The sequence below is a fragment of the Rutilus rutilus genome (assembly GCF_951802725.1).
Source record: "Rutilus rutilus genome assembly, chromosome: 3".
NCBI classification, from domain to species: Eukaryota; Metazoa; Chordata; class Actinopteri; order Cypriniformes; family Leuciscidae; genus Rutilus; species Rutilus rutilus.
The window spans coordinates 46,464,327-46,482,874 of record NC_140211.1 but is presented as its reverse complement, the minus strand read 5'-3'; the positions used below and the strand labels follow the sequence as shown (position 1 = coordinate 46,482,874).

The 18,548-nt window shown below is 40.6% G+C and overlaps 1 protein-coding gene across 15 annotated transcripts in view; it reads right to left on the bottom strand.

The window, feature by feature from the left end:
• Positions 1-18,548, bottom strand: part of LOC311287782 (receptor-type tyrosine-protein phosphatase delta) — a 441,129-nt gene that overhangs the window by 326,217 nt on the left and 96,364 nt on the right. The gene's annotated exons all lie outside the window — the stretch shown is intronic.

Below are 18,548 nucleotides of genomic sequence, written 5' to 3'. Positions count from 1 at the left end.
TATGTACTGCTAACAACTCGAGGCAGTTGATGTGCCAATGCAGTTGAGGCCCCGTCCACAGACCTGAAGCTGCATGCCCGTTGTACGTGGCCCCCCCAGCCGGTGACAAAGGCATCGGCCAGGTTGAGCCAAAGGTGGCGCTCCTGGACCACCAAGGTGGACATCGCCTGACCAATGGAACGTGCGGTTTCTTTTGTCGCCCAGAGGTCAAGGTCAGATGCCACACGGAGCTCCCGGAGGAGCTCTGGGTCAGCACCACCCTCGTGCATGTCCATGAGCGCCTGGGCCTGGTGGACCTGCAAGAGCGCCATGGCATGCAGGGCGGAAGCAGCCTGTCCACAGGCTTTGTAAGCCTTCGCCGTGAGACCGCCGGACGAAAACTTACAAGCCTTGGAAGGGAGGTGTGGATTCCCCCGCCAGGAGGAAGCGGACGCTGGACACAGTTGCATCGAAACGGCACGTTCCACCGGCGGGTGTTCCACATACCCCTTGGCCGCTCATCCATCAAGGGTGGTGAGGAGGGAGGACCCAACAGATCGCAGTCTGGCACTATACGGTGCCGACCACGACTTGGTGAGATCCTCATGCACCTCTGGGAAGAAAGGTATCGGGGCAGCGCACTGAGAACCAGCACGGCCCGCCCCGAGAAACCAATCATCCAGCCGAGAAGGTTCGGGACGTGGTGGAGGGTTCCACTCAAGCCCGACCTTCTCGGCGGCCCGGGAAATCCAGAGCTGCCCACTTTGGATCGGACTCAACACTACACTCCCCGCAGGGGGCAACGCAGCCAAATCTTCATCTCCAGACGAGCAAAGCTACCCCTCCGATGCTGCGATTGACATCTGGTTGTCAGAAGGAGCCCCAAAAGACACGGCTGGTCGTTCATGAGAAAGACCAGCACGTTCTTTTGGAAGCTTCAGCGGCGCCCACATTTGTGAGGCGTGAGGGGCCCATAGAGATTGTCTCAACGGGGAAGCCCTCACGGTGATCCACAGATCACCCTGGCTAAGCGCTGAAGTAGGCCTATTCTGTGGGGCAGAAAAGACGCTAGATCTGGGCATAGGCATAGACTGCACCTCCCTTAAGGTAAGCAAGTCTCGATCTTAACACGGTCATAGTCATATTCCCGCAATGGGAACATGAACTATTCACAAAAGTTGCCTCAGCATGCTGAATGCCCAAACATGTGAGGCAACTATTGTGGCCGTCTGCTGGCACCAGAGAATGACCGCATCCAGAAACGCAGGCATCCTGAACGAATGACATCCTGAAAAGGACGCAGTGTCACGCCTGTGCTGCTCTTTTATGAAGGAAAAAAAGAAAAGAAAAATACTCTTTCCACTACTCTCACAGTGCTGAGACAACCAGGGAATGGCCGCTGTGTATTGTGTACACCGAGGGAAACGCCCACCAAACCGACACAAGCTCTTGCTGTAAAAACAGCAGTTGTTGAACAAAGAAATTTTTGCGGCCACTCGCTGCACGCGCCGTCACACCAACACCAATAGAGAGTCTTCAACACTCAGTAGCAGTCTGTAAGTTCAGAAATGAACAGGAAGCTCGGCTCCGAAGTGAAAGACAATGTGTGCGTGCGTGCGTGCGTGCGTCATTGGCTCATTCTGTAGACACTCCAAGATGATAGGGCTCCCTGAAGTGATCCCAATTACGTTATGTCGAATGTGAGCGACTGAAAGGGAACTGACTGGCCATCTGAGCCAAGACAAATATTTGGTGCAAATATTTCATTGTAATAAATGGCTGTTAATGTGGTCACTTGTTTTCAATTTCCACGTCAGGGAATCATGTCAGGGAATCCTGTCTTATCAAAGTGCCACTCCACATGTATATTGATATAAATTACAGTATATTGTGGCAGTTTAGCCTTACATTTTACAGTATATGACAAGTTCCACAAGGAGAATTGTAACACAAACAGTTGTGTGGATGCCAGACTTATTCGTTTATGAAAATCAATAATTTATTCATTCTTGGTTCCAAAGATTTTTTTTTTTTTTTTTTTGGAACTCAAAGAGGCGTGTGTGTAGAAACAATTATTATTAAAGAGACAAGAGGAGCATGAACATTCTGCTAAACATTATTTTGTGTTCCACAGAAGAAAGAAATAATACAGGTTTGTAACAACATGAGGGCAAGTAATTGATGCCTGAAACGGAATGATAATTTCTGTCCATTTCAAGTCGGTTTAAACACAGTCGGCTTAAACACAGATTAAATGTTATTCTCAGACGAAAAACTTCTGAATAAAAACAACACCAGTAAAGATGGTAAATCCAGAAGTAGGTCTCAGTTTAGTGAACTCTGAGTAGAGGAAGATTGTTTTCTTAATTAAAGATGTGTTGTGAATCCCGCAGGACACAGTCAGGTGCGTAAGCTTGACCTGTTTTCATCTGAAGTCGCTGCAAGATGATTTTAATGTGTGCACATCTGTTTGTAGTGCATCTGCTGTTGAGTGTTCATTCTGTCATTTTTCATTTTGTCACTCATCTGTAACAGTTTTTTTTTAAACCATTGTGCTGTTTTATTTAGATTGTGTCTCATGCAGAAATTCTTTTAAATGTATATTCACCTAAAAAGTTTAATTCTGCCTTTATTTACTCACCCTCATAACATTATTAACCTGTGCTACTTTTTTTTTTTCATGCTGTTTCCATACAACATCAATTCATGAAGACCATGACTGTCAAGTTACAATAAGGAAAAACACTGAGTGAAGACGGTGAAAGGAGGAATGGTGAGTAGCCACACACACCCTCTAAGCAGATGAGTATTGATTAACTTCCCTTATTATCTTTGCAGAAAGATCACATGGAGACTGGAGGAGAACGAGGAACTGGAGACTAGGACCAGGAACGAGGAGAGGAACAAGAAGGTAGGTATGCTTCAGGAAGAAGATAATCCAAATGGATACAGTCGGAGTCTTAGGGTACGTTTACATGACAACGATGTGCTTAATAGGGAGCTGGATACTCTTGACATTCATTGCTTTTATTTTTAATTTGTTTTATTTTATTTACTGTTATTTTAAATACATGCTCTATACTTGGAAAATACATGTAATTTAACTTGAACTCTGATGACCCCTTTCCTATGTTTTGCTCATTGTGGATCTCACAGTAGGACACGTGCTTCTCAAACGGAAGGCTGCATCCTACTAAGGCTGTGTCCTTGCTAGTCCAGTCCTTCAGAGGCTTGTAGGCTAGTGTCCTCCTCAGCATTAAATACTATAATGAGACAATATAGGAAGTGTGCATGGCTATGTCATAAATGTTTCCGCCACGCGGTCACCGCATGAAAATACTATTTAAACTTAATATTGGAAAAATTCTTTGTATTACAAATCTTTATTAACTGGCTTTCAATTAATACAGTACAATGAATGACAGCCATCTGAGGTCTCCAAGTGGCTTACATTATTGGCAGTTTAGTGTTAAGAGATTAATTTACAGCAAAACAAAAGATAAGATCTATACTTTCATGTCTAACATGTCTAATGTCTAACTCGTCAGCTTATTTTTCGTGAATTTGAATATATGTTCAAAGGATTGTGGGTGATTTAAGGCCGCGAAGGACACATCCGATGCGTCCTTTAAAACAGGCTGAATGAAGGATGCGACACAAAGGCTGCCTTCCAAGGATCCTACAAATTGAGATGACCTTCAGCGACGTTTGATGACATGGCAGCTGAGATTTTCAGTCTTCGTAGGATGCAGCCTTCCGATTGAGCAGCACCCAAAGTGTCATGATTCCTGTTGTTCCCCTGGTCTTGTGTGGACTCTTTATGTTGTTTCCTGTTTTGCGCCATGTTTTGTAGTCCTTTGTAGTTTTTCTTTTTGATTAGTTTCTGATTGTTCCCAGGTGTGTCTTGTTTGCAAATCACCCTTTGTGTATAAATACTTTAGTGTTTCTCATGTTCTTTGTCTGGTGTTGTTCTTTGTTGGATGTTTTGTTGACATTCTCAGTTCTGCTCCCTGGTTTTTATGTGTATATTTTTGTTTACTTTTGTTGTTATTTTAATAAAGTTCTCCTGCACATGGATCCTGCCTTCACTCTCAACTCTGAGAGCACTTGGCGTAACACATAGTCCTGAAAGTTTTATATTTTTTTATATTTTATACAAACAATGTTGAATTTTCTGCAGTCACAGCTTTAACATGTCAACTCTGTCATCCTGGTGTAATAGTTTCTCTAAAGAGTTGTACAACATGTGGTTAAGGTGGGAAAATATTCAGTTTTGTCACCTCCGTCAGACGTCAACTCCATCAGGTTTTATGTCTGGCAGAGTTGACTTGTAAGCTGATGGAGTTGACAAGTGCTCACAAAACTCTTTATATAGTGATATATACACATACATACAGTATCTCACGAAAGTGAGTACACCCCTCACATTTCAGCAAACATTTTAGTATAGCTTAGGGACAAAGGGACAATACTATAGAAATGAAACTTAGATATATCAAGTCAAGTCAAGTCAAAGCACATTTATTTATATAGCGCTTTTTACAATACAGATTGTTTCGAAGCAGCTTTATAGAGATAACAGGAAAATAATGCAACAAAAGTTTGTTTCGAGAAGAAAATAGCGTCACAGTCCAGCTTAAGTAAGTTCAATGATGTTTCATTTTTGAGGATCAGTGCTGATCGTGTCGATGAGGCCTTCAATGAGAGTCTAGTTGACACAATCTCTGCTGACACTTCAGGGACATTTTTCAACACACATCATGTGTTGTGGCTTGTATAGCAGTATATATTTACTGTCCTCTGAAAATAACTCAACATACAGCCATTATTGTCAAAATAGCTGGCAACAAAAGTGAGTACACCCTAAGTGATAATAGCTGTATGCCATTTAACTATTCAAAGCCACATGTCCTATTCATCATTTTCATGTTTTTGTCTGCTTGACAGGAGTATACAAATTTGCGTATCTTGTATTAGAGCAGTTAAAATTTGTGATTTGAGTACAATTCTCTCAAACTGATCACTGGATGTTCAACATGGCACCTCATGGCAAATAACTCTCTAAGGATTTGAGAATTAGAATTGTTGCTCTCCACAAAGTTGACCTAGGCTATAAGAAGATTGGTAACACCCTGAAACTGAGTTACAGTACAGTGGCCAGGGTAATACAAAGGTTTTCCAAGACAGCTTCCACTTGGAACAGGCCTCGCAAGGGTCAATCAAAGAAGTTGAGTCCTCGTGCTGTGTGTCAGGTGCAGAAGCTGGCTTCAAAAAACAGACGCATGATCGTACCAGCATTGCTTTAGAGGTTGCAGAAGCGGAAGGTCAGCTTGTCAGTGCTCAGACCATACGCCGCACACTGCAACAAGTCGGTTTGCATGGCCTTCGTCCCAGAAAGAAGCCTCTTCTGAAGCTGGCTCACAAGAAAGCCTACAAACAGTTTGCTGAAAGCAACCTGTTCAAGAGCATGAATTACTGGAACCATGTTCTGTGGTCTGATGAGACGAAGATAAACTTGTTTGGCTCAGATGGTGTCCAGCATGTGTGGCGAAGCCCTGGTAAGGAGTACCAAGAAAATTGTGTCTTGCCTACAGTCAAGCACGGTGGTGGTAGCATCATGGTCTGGGGCTGCATGAGTGCTGCTGGTACTGGGGAGCTGTGCTTCATTGAGGGAAACATTGATTCCAACATGTACTGTGACATTCTGAAGCATAACATGATGCCCTCCCTTCAGAAACTGGGCCAAACGGCATGATAACGACCCCTAACACAGGAAGCTGAAGATGAAGGTGATGGAGTGGCCAAGTATGTCTCCAGACCTGAACCCTATTGAACACCTGTGGGGCATCCTCAAGCGGAAGGTGGAGAAGCGCCATGTGTCTAACATCCAGCAGCTCCGTGATGTCATTATGGAGGAGTGGAAGAGGATCCCAGCAACAACCAGTGCAGCTCTGGTGAATTCCATGTCCAGGAGGATTAAGGCAGTGGTAGATAACAATGGTGCTCACACAAAATATTGACACTTTGGACACAGTTTTGACATGTTCACTTAGGGTGTACTCACTTTTGTTGCCAGCTATTTTGACAATAATGGCTGTATGTTGAGTTATTTTCAGAGGACAGTAAATATATACTGCTATACATGTAGCACATTGACCACTCTAAAATCAATCCAAGTTTAATTTCTATAGTATTGTCCCTTGAGAAGATATACTAAAATGTTTTCTGAAATGTGAGGGGTGTACTCACTTTTGTATACTCACTATATATATATAATTTTTTTCATGATTTTAATTACATATATATTTGGTCCCTCCTTGAACTGGAGGGGTTTGAGGGGACAGTACCTTTGGGCTGGCAGACCGGGGTAGTAGTCCCTCTTTTTAAGAAGGGGGACCGGAGGGTGTGTTCCAGTTACAGGGGGATCACACTTCTCAGCCTCCCCGGGACAGTCTATGCCAGGGAACTGGAGAGGAGAATATGGCCGATAGTAGAACCTCAGATTCAGGAGGAACAGTGCGGTTTTCGTCCCGGTCGTGGAACACTGGACCAGCTCTTTACCCTCTCCAGGGTGCTGGAGGGTTCATGAGAGTTTTCCCAACCAATCCACATGTGCTTTGTGGATTTGGAGAAGGCATTCGACTGTGTCCCTCACGGCGTCCTGTGGAGGGTGCTCTGGGAGTATGGGATCCGGGGCCCTTTGCTAAGGGCTGTCCGGTCCCTGTACGACCGGAACAGGAGCTTGGTTCGCATTGCCGGCAGTAAGTCAGACTTGTTCCCAGTGCATGTTGGACTCCGGCAGGGCTGCCCTTTGTCGCCGGTTCTGTTCATCATTTTTATGGACAGAATTTCTAGGCGCAGCCAGGGGCCGGAGGGTGTCAGGTTTGGGGACCACACGATTTCATCTCTGCTTTTTGCGGATGATGTTTTCTTGCTGGCCCCATCAGACCAGGATCTTCAGCATGCACTGGGGCGGTTTGCAGCCGAGTGAGAAGCGGCTGGGATGAGAATCAGCGCCTCCAAATCCGAGGCCATGGTTCTCAGTCGGAAAAGGGTGGCTTGCCCACTTTAGGTTGGTGGAGAGTTCCTGCCTCAAGTGGAGGAGTTCAAGTATCTTGGGGTCTTGTTCACGAGTGGGGGAAGGATGGAACGGGAGATTGACAGACGTATTGGTGCAGCTTCTGCAGTAATGCGGTCGATGTACCGGTCTGTCATGGTGAAGAAAGAGCTGAGCCGCAAGGCGAATGTGGGTCATGACTGAAAGGACAAGATCCTGGATACAGGTGGCCGAAGTGAGCTTTCTCTGCAGGGTTGCTGGGCGATCCCTTAGAGATAGGTAGAGAAGCTCGGTCACTCGGGAGGAGCTCAGAGTAGAGCCGCTGCTCCTCCACATCGAGAGGGGCCAGCTAAGGTGGTTCGGGCATCTGTTACGGATGCTTTCCTGGACGCTTTCCCGCTGGAGGGACTATGTCTCCCGGCTGGCCTGTGAACGCCTCGGTGTCCCCCCGGAAGAGCTAGAGGAAGTGTCTAGGGAGAGGGAAGTCTGGGGATCTCTGCTTAGACTGCTGCCCCCGCGACCCGGCCCCGGATAAGTGAAAGAAGATGGATGGATGGATGGATGGTTATATTTGGCCTGATTTACATGCCTTATATACATAGCATCTTTACATCAACTGTCGAATTCAAAATTCATGTGTCTTATTTTTTTTATGAATATTACAATTCTTGTACACTTACAATTGATTTGTACACTTTTTTTTTTTTTTTACAACCTGTCACTCACATGAGATCATAGCAATAGCAAACCCTGATGTAATGGACTTCATAGAGAGCGAACATGCCAGTTTGCCACTGCTTAAGTCATTGCAGGTAAGGCACAAATAAAATGTAAGTGATGCGTTTTAAAGACAGGCTACAGATCCTTTGGATTCACATTGGGAATGTTCTGCTGCTGCTACAGGGCGACACATTCAATTAAATATTAAATTAAATATTAGCTTAAAAATGTGTCTGTTGTCTTAATTTGTTGTCTTGTTAATCAGCTGTTGTAACCTCAGTTGGACCTTTGTCAACTCCATTTTTTGTCAATTCCCTCAGTATTTAACACAGTCATATGAAGGTTTCTGTTAATTTTGAAAGAAACATTTTATTCTTTTTTCCATTTATTGTGTTAAAATATGAAAACATCAACATAACTACATGATTTTATGTCTGAATAAACAGAACATTGGTTATATATGTTTAATATTAAAAAGGAAGTGTAGCGAATAAAGGAATTTAGGAAGAGGATTGTTCATAATTAGCCTGGTAATACCACACTCTGCTACTTCACTTTGCTTCGTAGACAGAGTCTGGAATAGCATAATAGAGAAGTGTTTTCTCTCTCGCGGGGGGGGGGGCGCTTGTCTGAAGTTTAAAATCATTGGTTACCCGTAAGCCAATCACATAACGTTTGGTTATGGCGTGTGTTATGCGCATGCTCAGCCGCATCTAACTTCCACTGTAAACGCATGTATGATGCAAAAACTAAACCATCGAGCGAAATACCGGTGTGAACATGGCTGTGAATGACTTTTGCAGATTATGTGAAGTAAATCTACACATCCACGGTACAATCAGCGTCTACGTCACGGCTCTCAGCCCGCCCTCTGTTCGTTGATTGGCCCGGCTGTTTTCAGGCCGGTGGAAAACTGAAAGATAGGCTGCTATCTCAGACTGACTACAGGAGCGAAATGAAATTAGCGGAAGTAGGAAGTCTGACGTAGTCAGGCTAGTTCATAATAACCCTAACCCAGAAAAAAAAAAAATTTTAGAGAATATTTTTTTTTACATTTAGCTCCTTTACTAAACACCATTATTACATAACTGAAGACTTTACACTGTTGTTAAATAGATTAAATTAAAATAGCATGTTTTTTTAATGGATCTGATGGAGTTGACAGATTAAGTTATGAAGTGAATAAATGTACGTTTTTAGAAAAAAACTTTTTCAGGAAAACCTGTTCCCTTACATGGTTCATTAGCTGAGACTTTTGTCTACACATATACACTGCCGTTCAAAAGTTTTTTATCGGTAAGAATTTTAATGTTTTTAAAATAAGTCTCTTCTGCTCACCAAGGCTGCATTTCTTTGATTAAAAAAAAGAAAAGAAAACAGTAATATTGTGAAATATTATTACAATTTAAACAGCTGTTTTATATGTGAATATATAGTGAAGTATAATTTATCCATGTGATCAAAGCATCATTACTACAGTCTTCAGTGTCTCATGATTATTCAGAAATCATTCTAATATGATGATTTGATGCTCAATAAACATTTCTCATTATTTTCAGTGTTGAAAACAGTGCTTTATATTCAGGATTATTTGATGAATAGAAAGTTCAAAAGAACAGAATTTATCAATAGAAAGCATTGTAACATTAAACACTACCGTTTAAAAGTTTGGGGTCAGTAAGAATTTTTTTTTTTTTTTTTGGGGGAAATAAATAAAATAAATCAATACTTGTATTCGTCAATTATTAATTAAATTGATCAAAAGTTACAGTAAAGACATTTATAATGTTACAACATATTATATTTCAAATACATGCTGTTCTTTTTAACTTTCTATTCATCAAAGAATCCTGATTTTTTTTTTTTTTTTTACACAACTGATAATAATAATGAATGTTTTTTGAGCATCAAATCCACATATTAGAATGATTTGTGAAGGACTGGAGTAATGATGCTGGAAATTCAGCTGTGATCACAGGAATAAATAACTTTTTAAAATAGAAAACAGTTATTTTAAATTGTCATAATATTTCACAATATTACTGTTTTTTGTATTTTTAATCAAATAAATGCAGCCTTGGTGAATAGAAGAGACTTCTTTCAAAAACATTAAAAATCTTACAGATCAAAAACTTTTGAACGGTAGTGTATATAGTACACTATAAAATATAGTTTTAGTTTGCAATAGCAACACTGTTATAATAGCATTATGTGCACAAGTCTTAAGTAATATGTTGCTTGTGTGAGAAACACACCCAAATTTAAGTCATTATTGATCAGTTTTTCTTTTTTGGAGCTTAACAGATTCTATGAACTGTTATTAAACGGAAACAATCTGTAAATAATTTGCAAAATAATTTGCAATATACAGTATATATATATATATATATATATATATATATATATATATATATATATATATAATTTTTTTATTTGTGGTTGTTCTGATCCTTTATAATATTTGATCTATACGTTTAATATGTTCTTTAAAAAGTCCTCAGAATGTTTGTGATTTCATTTGTTGTGAATCTTTTTTTTTCTCTATTGAAACATCTTACAAACCATTCCAGCTGTCAACAGCATCGCTCTGTAATTCCAACTGCCTTTTGTTTTGTGCTGATCAGTAAATCCATCTTGGCAAGAATGAAAGTGCCACAATCTTTCCCTGGAGTATAAGCCCATCTGAAAGACTTAATTTAGTCCAGCTTTATTTTGAGGTTTTATTTGTGTGTGTGTGTGTGTGTGTGTAGTTTACAGATAAGTTAGCTTTATAATTCCTTAAAACTAAAAAACAAATCAATTTTTAACCACTGCAAGAGGTGGGAAGTTTATGAAATGGTATAAATGTTTATGTCTAGATTGCCTAGTAAATTGGAAGTTCATAGAGTTGCATAATGAGTTACTCAATATTGTGCTGAAAAGTTTGCGTATGGAAGAAAGGATGATTCCATAATGAAGATAATTAACTTCAGAGAGCTGCGTCTGGACCGCTGGCTCTGGTTTTTTAGGGAAATGAAGAGGAGAATTCAATTATCGGAGTTTTCTGAATCGTGACTCTGCAGAAATAATTATCTCATGTTTTTGTGCGTATGTTAATTAGACCTTTAGAGTCAAAAGGAGAACAATGTTTAGACATAGATCCAGTAAAGGAAAAAGGGTAATGACTAAACTAATACAATGAATTTAAACATGGATAACATAGCAGGATCTCATGAAATCTTGTTTGGTCTTCTGTTAAACTGGGTCAAATTATCTCTTTTCACATCGAGGTCTGATATAGCGGGAGTGATCTTTCATCATCATGTGACTAATGACTGAGCATTAGAATCATCCACTAAAACATCTAGTAAACATAGGGATAGCTAAATATAGTGATATGTACTTTTCTTTTCAAAAGTTTAATGTCAGTAAGATTTTTTTACATAAAAAAAATAAAAAAAAAAGAATGCTGAAAAAGAACGAAGCAAGAATGCTGAAAACTGATTCATAAAGACATTTATAATGTTGCAAAATATTTCTATATGAAATAAATGCTGGTCTTTTGAACTTACTATTCATCAAATAATATATATATATATATGTATATATAAACAGCACAACTGCTTTCAACATTGTTAATAGTATGTTTCTTGAGCAACAAACCAGCATATTAGAATGATTTCTGAAGGGTCATGTGATACTGAAGACTGGAGTAATGATGCTGAAAATTCAGCTTTGTATCACATAAATTACATTTTACAATATATTCACAAAACAGTTATTTGAAATTGTAACATTATTTCACAATAGTTATTGTTTTTACGCAAATTACAATTAAAAAAAAAAATATTCTGCAACATAGGAGAACCAACCCCCATAGGAGTGTAAAGACACTAGAAGCCAGGAATTAGCTCTAGTGTAAAATCACAAACCTGACTATCATTTTCTTCCATTCCATATGTGCCCTGAAACTTAGTGATCAGCCAGTTAGGAATAGAGTATTATGTTATCCATTGTGTATGAAATGTGCTATATAAACAAACTTGCAGACCAAAGTGCTGTACAACACAATTAAAAAACCAAACATAACACACTAAAACAGGACTTAATAAAATAACAAAATTCAGTTCTCTTCTGGGTCAGACTCTAAAGCCAAGGTGTAAAAATTCTTCTTCAAAGCTGTTTTAAAAGCATTCAGAGTGGGGGCAGAACGGATGGTAAGCGTTAGGTTATTCCATAACAAAAAGGAACAATCACCTCTTCGCTTAAAAGGGTGGTATAATGCCCTTTTCACAAGATGTAAAATAAATCTCTGATGTCCCCAGAGTGTGTGTGTGAAGTTTTGGCTCAAAATACCACATAGATATTTTTATATAGCATGTTAAAGTTGTCACTTTTTGAGGGTGAGCAAAAACGCACCTTTTTGTGTCTGGCCCTTTAAATGCAAATATGCTGCTGCTCCCGACACAGAGGGCGGGGTTTCAAGAGCTTGTGTGTTAGCAGCTCCGATTACGTCAGGCAGACACACACTAAAATGGCAGAAACTGTTCTGCCTTTTATGTTTAAATGGAGTCAGACAAAGATGGAGAGACTCAAGAAGAAGTGACAACACGTAGAATGCAACAGGACGTCGATTGGTTAGTTGATGAATTTATGTTGCTGATGTAGAGTTAACTATCTTCAATTAGCATATTCTATCATGATAATCTATAAATCGCTCGTATAGGAACTGTTGTGAGATGCACACAGAGTGACTTTCTATTGCATGTGAAAAGTGAAACGGATGCTACAGTTTGAGCTGACTCACAAATGTGCTCGACTACAGCAACTCTTCCTCTTCTCAACACGGACTGCGTGTTCCCGGGGGCGGGGTTTATGTAAATTTTAGGAGGAATTTCGTGCAGTCCCTACCAGCCGTTTGTTGTAGTCCTTAAAAAACGATTTCTTTAAAAGCAAATATCTCCCTTTGCTTTGAACTTTGAGCGTTGTAACTTTGCAGATGTTGTTTATGCTCAAAAAGCAACATTACACACTAACTAAAGTTAGAAAAGTGAAATCATACTCAACCACCCCTTTAAGTCGGGAGTCGGGACCGTGGTACCTGAAGCAGAAGTTTATCAGCAGATCTCAAATCCATTAGCCTGACGTCGTCATACTCGGATTCTAGTCAGAATATGAGTCTGATACTGCTTGTTACTCCCTCAACAGGGAGGAACAATGAAGGTGGAGGAAACGTGTACGGCGGTTACAAATTACATGTTTATTCCAGATATTCAATCACAAAAGTTCGGCAACGAGGCCTTTCAAAGTTCGCCGCAACGCCGGTTTTCGTCTCGGTCCTGGCCAGGGATCGAAAGAAGGAGAAAAACGCTCAATCACGAACGCCAGTCAGGATGCTTTTCTAGACAGGCACACCTGTGCACCGGTGTATCCAATCCACCTGATTACTCCCCGTAGCTCTGCAGCGCACCTGTAGAGGGAGCACAACACACGGCAAAAGAGAAACAAAGAGCAGCGGCCGTGACACCCTCCTCCTTAAGAACAGGAAACCAAAAGTTTCCGTTAATGGTGCTTAAACAAAATCATAACCGCAAAGGCCTATATTTTAAGGAAAATACAATATTTGTATACATACACACACATTACCATAACAAAAATCCTCACCCACGTGAACAGCATGGTACATACAGTGAGGAAAATAAGTATTTGAACACCCTGCTATTTTGCAAGTTCTCCCACTTAGAAATCATGGAGGGGTCTGAAATTGTCATCGTAGGTGCATGTCCACTGTGAGAGACATAATCCAAAAAAAATAATAATCCAGAAATCACAATGTATGATTTTTTAACTATTTATTTGTATGATACAGCTGCAAATAAGTATTTGAACACCTGAGAAAATCAATGTTAATATTTGGTACAGTAGCCTTTGTTTGCAATTACAGAGGTCAAACGTTTCCTGTAGTTTTTCACCAGGTTTGCACACACTGCAGGAGGGATTTTGGCCCACTCCTCCACACAGATCTTCTCTAGATCAGTCAGGTTTCTGGGCTGTCGCTGAGAAACACGGAGTTTGAGCTCCCTCCAAAGATTCTCTATTGGGTTTAGGTCTGGAGACTGGCTAGGCCACGCCAGAACCTTGATATGCTTCTTACAGAGCCACTCCTTGGTTATCCTGGCTGTGTGCTTCGGGTCATTGTCATGTTGGAAGACCCAGCCTCGACCCATCTTCAATGCTCTAACTGAGGGAAGGAGGTTGTTCCCCAAAATCTCGCAATACATGGGCGCCGGTCATCCTCTCCTTAATACAGTGCAGTCGCCCTGTCCCATGTGCAGAAAAACACCCCCAAAGCATGATGCTACCACCCCCATGCTTCTTTTTTTTTGTTTTTATTTATTTATCAGGGACAATGCAGCGCACATTATTACATACATAATTATCATAGGCAAGCCATAACAAAATGTGTAAATGTGTTGCATAAAAGGTTTCTAGCCGATAGGCTAATTTGCAACCCCAGTCCCTGGTCGGGCCTTTCTAAAAACATATACCAAATATATAATTTGTAAAAAACTACATCGTGTAAATTACACAATCATGCGACAAATGCATTATAAACACTAACATTAACATTTTACACAATCCCGACCACATTACACAAAACACCACATCACATCCAGCACAGACAATACACTACAACAAAAATGACTCAATGTCCACATATTTGATTTTCTTTCAGCCAGTGTTTCACCTTTCTATTAAATGTTTTCAGGTCGGTTTCTGTTTTTATTTCCGTTGGTAAATCATTCCAAAAATGGGTCCCTATCACTGAAAAACTTGACTGGCCAAAAGTAGTTCTGCGCCCCTCTGCTATGCAGTTGCCACCCGCTGCTCTCCTAGTGGCCACTCTCCTTGTGTTTATTTTTGTCACAAAAGGACAGAGTACAGCTGGAGCTAGATTATTTGTGCATTTAAAAATCAGCTTAAGAAAAGAGAACTTAATAAAACTGTCAAAATTTAAAAGCTTGTATTTCTGTACAATCAAACAGTGATGCCACATAATTGGTTTCTGATCCAATATTTTCAGTGCTTGTTTATATAAAGAAATAATGGGTTTGACTGTTGTCTGGGAGGCTTGTCCCCATACAGTAACACAATAAGATAAATGAGAGAGTATCATAGCATGAAAAAACAGCAAAGCTGCTTTGACAGGTATATGATGCCTAATCATTCTAAAACAGTTTAGGTTTGTCCGGACAGTCTTACAGAGTTTGTTAATGTGTTTATTGAATTTGAGTTGGGAATCCAAAATAATACCTAAAAAATTTTAATTCCTCAACTTCCTCTATGGCTTCTTGATCTATTTTAATAGTACATTTAGCTTTTCCTCTAATTGAGAAGCACACAGTAGGGATGGTGTTCTTGGGATGGAATTGGCAAACTTAAGACGGGCCTTGACATGTGCTGGTTTAAGCAGGGGGACCTTCCGTGCCATGCATGATTTCAAACCATGACGTCTTAGTGTATTACCAACAGTAACCTTGGAAACGGTGGTCCCAGCTCTTTTCAGGTCATTGACTAGCTCCTCCCGTGTAGTTCTGGGCTGATTTCTCACCTTTCTTAGGATCATTGAGACCCCACGAGGTGAGATCTTGCATGGAGCCCCAGTCCGAGGGAGATTGACAGTCATGTTTAGCTTCTTCCATTTTCTAATGATTGCTCCAACAGTGGACCTTTTTTCACCAAGCTGCTTGGCAATTTCCCCGTAGCCCTTTCCAGCCTTGTGGAGGTGTACAATTTTGTCTCTAGTGTCTTTGGACAGCTCTTTGGTCTTGGCCATGTTAGTAGTTGGATTCTTACTGATTTTATGGGGTGGACAGGTGTCTTTATGCAGCTAACGACCTCAAACAGGTGCATCTAATTTAGGATAATAAATGAGTGAAGGTGGACATTTTAAAGGCAGACTAACAGGTCTTTGAGGGTCAGAATTCTAGCTGATAGACAGGTGTTCAAATACTTATTTGCAGCTGTATCATACAAATAAATAGTTAAAAAATCATATATTGTGATTTCTGGATTTTTTTTTTTAGATTATGTCTCTCACAGTGGACATGCACCTATGATGACAATTTCAGACCACTCCATGATTTCCAAGTGGGAGAACTTGCAAAATAGCAGGGTGTTAAAATACTTATTTTCCTCACTGTAGATGAAGGATTACAAACCTGTGGGTTCCTAATCCAATGCAACACCTTACACAATGTTTTCTACATCGGTGCCCTAGACAGCACATCGGCCACTACATTTTCAGAGCCTTTAAGGTGCCTGATATCTAAATGAAAAGGCTGAAGAAATAGGCAACGCATGCCCGTTGGTTCGGGTTTTTAAGGGAGTGTAAAAACGTAAGCGTGTTATGGTCACTGTAAACTATTACAGGCGAGCTATTCCCACCTACGTACACTTCGAAGTGTTGGAGAGCCAAAATTAAAGCAAGCGCCTCTTTTTCGATTGTGGAGTAATTCCGTTGATGACTGTTGAACTTCCGTGAAAAAAACAAACAGGGCGCTCAATCCCTGCATCGTCCTCTTGGACTAGCACTGCCCCTGCCCCCTCTTTACTGGCATCTACTTGGATTTTAAATGTTTTCTCCAGCTGAGGTGCCATTAGGACGGGTGTCATAGTTAGCAGCGTTCTTACTGCATCAAAGGCATTTTGGCAGGACTCGGACCAAACAAACAAGGCTTTAGCCTTAGGTCAGTTAAAGGGGCAACGACTGTGGAGAAGTTCCTACAAAAACAACGGTAGAAAACCACCAGACCCAGAAAGCGCATCAAATCTTTCTTAGTAACAGGAACAGGATATTCATCTATTGCTCTCACCTTTTCTCGCACTGGTCCTTGCCCTACCACTTTACCGAGGTACGTCACAGTTGCTCCTGCAAACTCGCACTTAGCCATATTTAACGTACGATTTGCCTGAGCGAGGCGAACTAAGAGGAGGCGTAATCTGGCCATGTTTCGCTTACCACGATTGTATCATCTAAGTAAACAGTTACGCCCTTTAGTCCAGCGATAATTTTGTTCATCAACCTTTGAAACGTTGCCGGCGCGTTTCGAAGGCCGAAGCTCATAACCCGGTAAGAAAATAACCCATTAGGTGTTATAAATGATAACACCTCGCGCACGCGCTTGGTCAACGGGATCTGCCAATAGCCTTTTAGTAAATCTAATTTTGTCACAAATTTTGCGCCACCAACCTGGTCAACACAATCCTCCATTCTCGGCAGAGGAAAGGAGTCTGGTTTTGTGACTGAATTTAGTTTCCTATAGGATTTTTTAACCAGCAAACACGGCGAGGACCAGCTAGAAGAAGAAGGTTCGGTTGGGCTGCATTGGGCTGTGATTATGGGGCGTGTTTCAACCAAAGCAGGAAAGAAAATGACTCAATTGGATAGACCTACAATCATTCGTATGTTCTTCATTCATCTTTCCGATCAACAAATTGCCTTGATCGCGGTTCTCTGTTCCTCTTTTAAAATGAATGCGCTGTCGATATCTTCTATAACAGACGCGATGGCGGAATCTACACATCTCAATTCTCCAGTGGCAGTCATCTTTGTTGTAAACAAATTCAACCCAAACGCTCTTTGGTGATGTGGAAGATTACGTTACTGTTGATCATCTGTCCATCATCGTATAAAGCCCGCTCTGACAATTTGATTGGTCCGAACAGCTCTGGTTCGAGCATAATAGCTCCACAACAGATCAAGTCCAGACCAAACTTCCTGACCTCAAATGTTGTGGGCAGGGCTAAGTTCGGCTGGTATCCAGGCTACAAATTCATTACTAGCTGGTGTAGAATAACAAGATCTAATAGATGAAGAAAAAAAAAAAATCCTTCTGACCCCGATCTTATGAACAGTGCACAACATTTTTTATTTTATTTTTGTAAGAGAAAACAGATATTTTTGAACTGTTGTCAATGTAGAAAGAGTCCAGGTGATGTAGTCATGTCATCTACCAGAAGATGAGACACAGTTGATACTAAAATGAGAGATATTTGAGAATCACAACTAAGTCTCCTAAGCTTATAAAGAGCAACCTCTGAGCAATACAATATTCATATAATGGAGTCTTGAAAGAGATTGCAGCAAGACAATAAAGAGATGTTCTATGTTTATTCTACAACATTCTCAGTTTTGACTCTTTTGCTCTCAAATATTTCTCATGTCTCATTTGTCATATTTTTATTTATCCTAAGGAATTTTAGGAGAAACATTTTGGATACTAAAATGAGAGATATATGAGAACCACAACTAAGTCTCCTGAGCTTAGGAAAAGCAACTACTGAGCAATAAATCTTTCCTCTGGGCACCCTTAGTAGTTGAAGCTGTAATAATAGGATATTGGCGAAACAGATTTGGCAAACGTTACAGTGTGTATTTTTGTTTGCGCTGTGGAGAACATCAAATGTTTCTATTAACAACATGCTTTTGCAGCATTGAGCAATGTAACCAATCACAGATGTTCAGTGCTGAGTAATCCAAGCTTTAACAAACAAAGTGTAGACACGATGTAGAGATTTTTTGTTCAATGTAGACAGCTTCATTGATTAACGTCCGTGTATACGCTACAAATGCGGAATTAACTCTCGAAATCACAATGATTGACATAGTGACTATAGCAATGGACGAGACAAAAGTCTGATATATTTGTATTAAGGCTAGTGCACCCGATTTGATTCTGGAACCGGGCCTGGGCTCTGTAACCCATTATCTACATTTAACACTAGAAGTCCCAGAGATTTGTAACCCTCC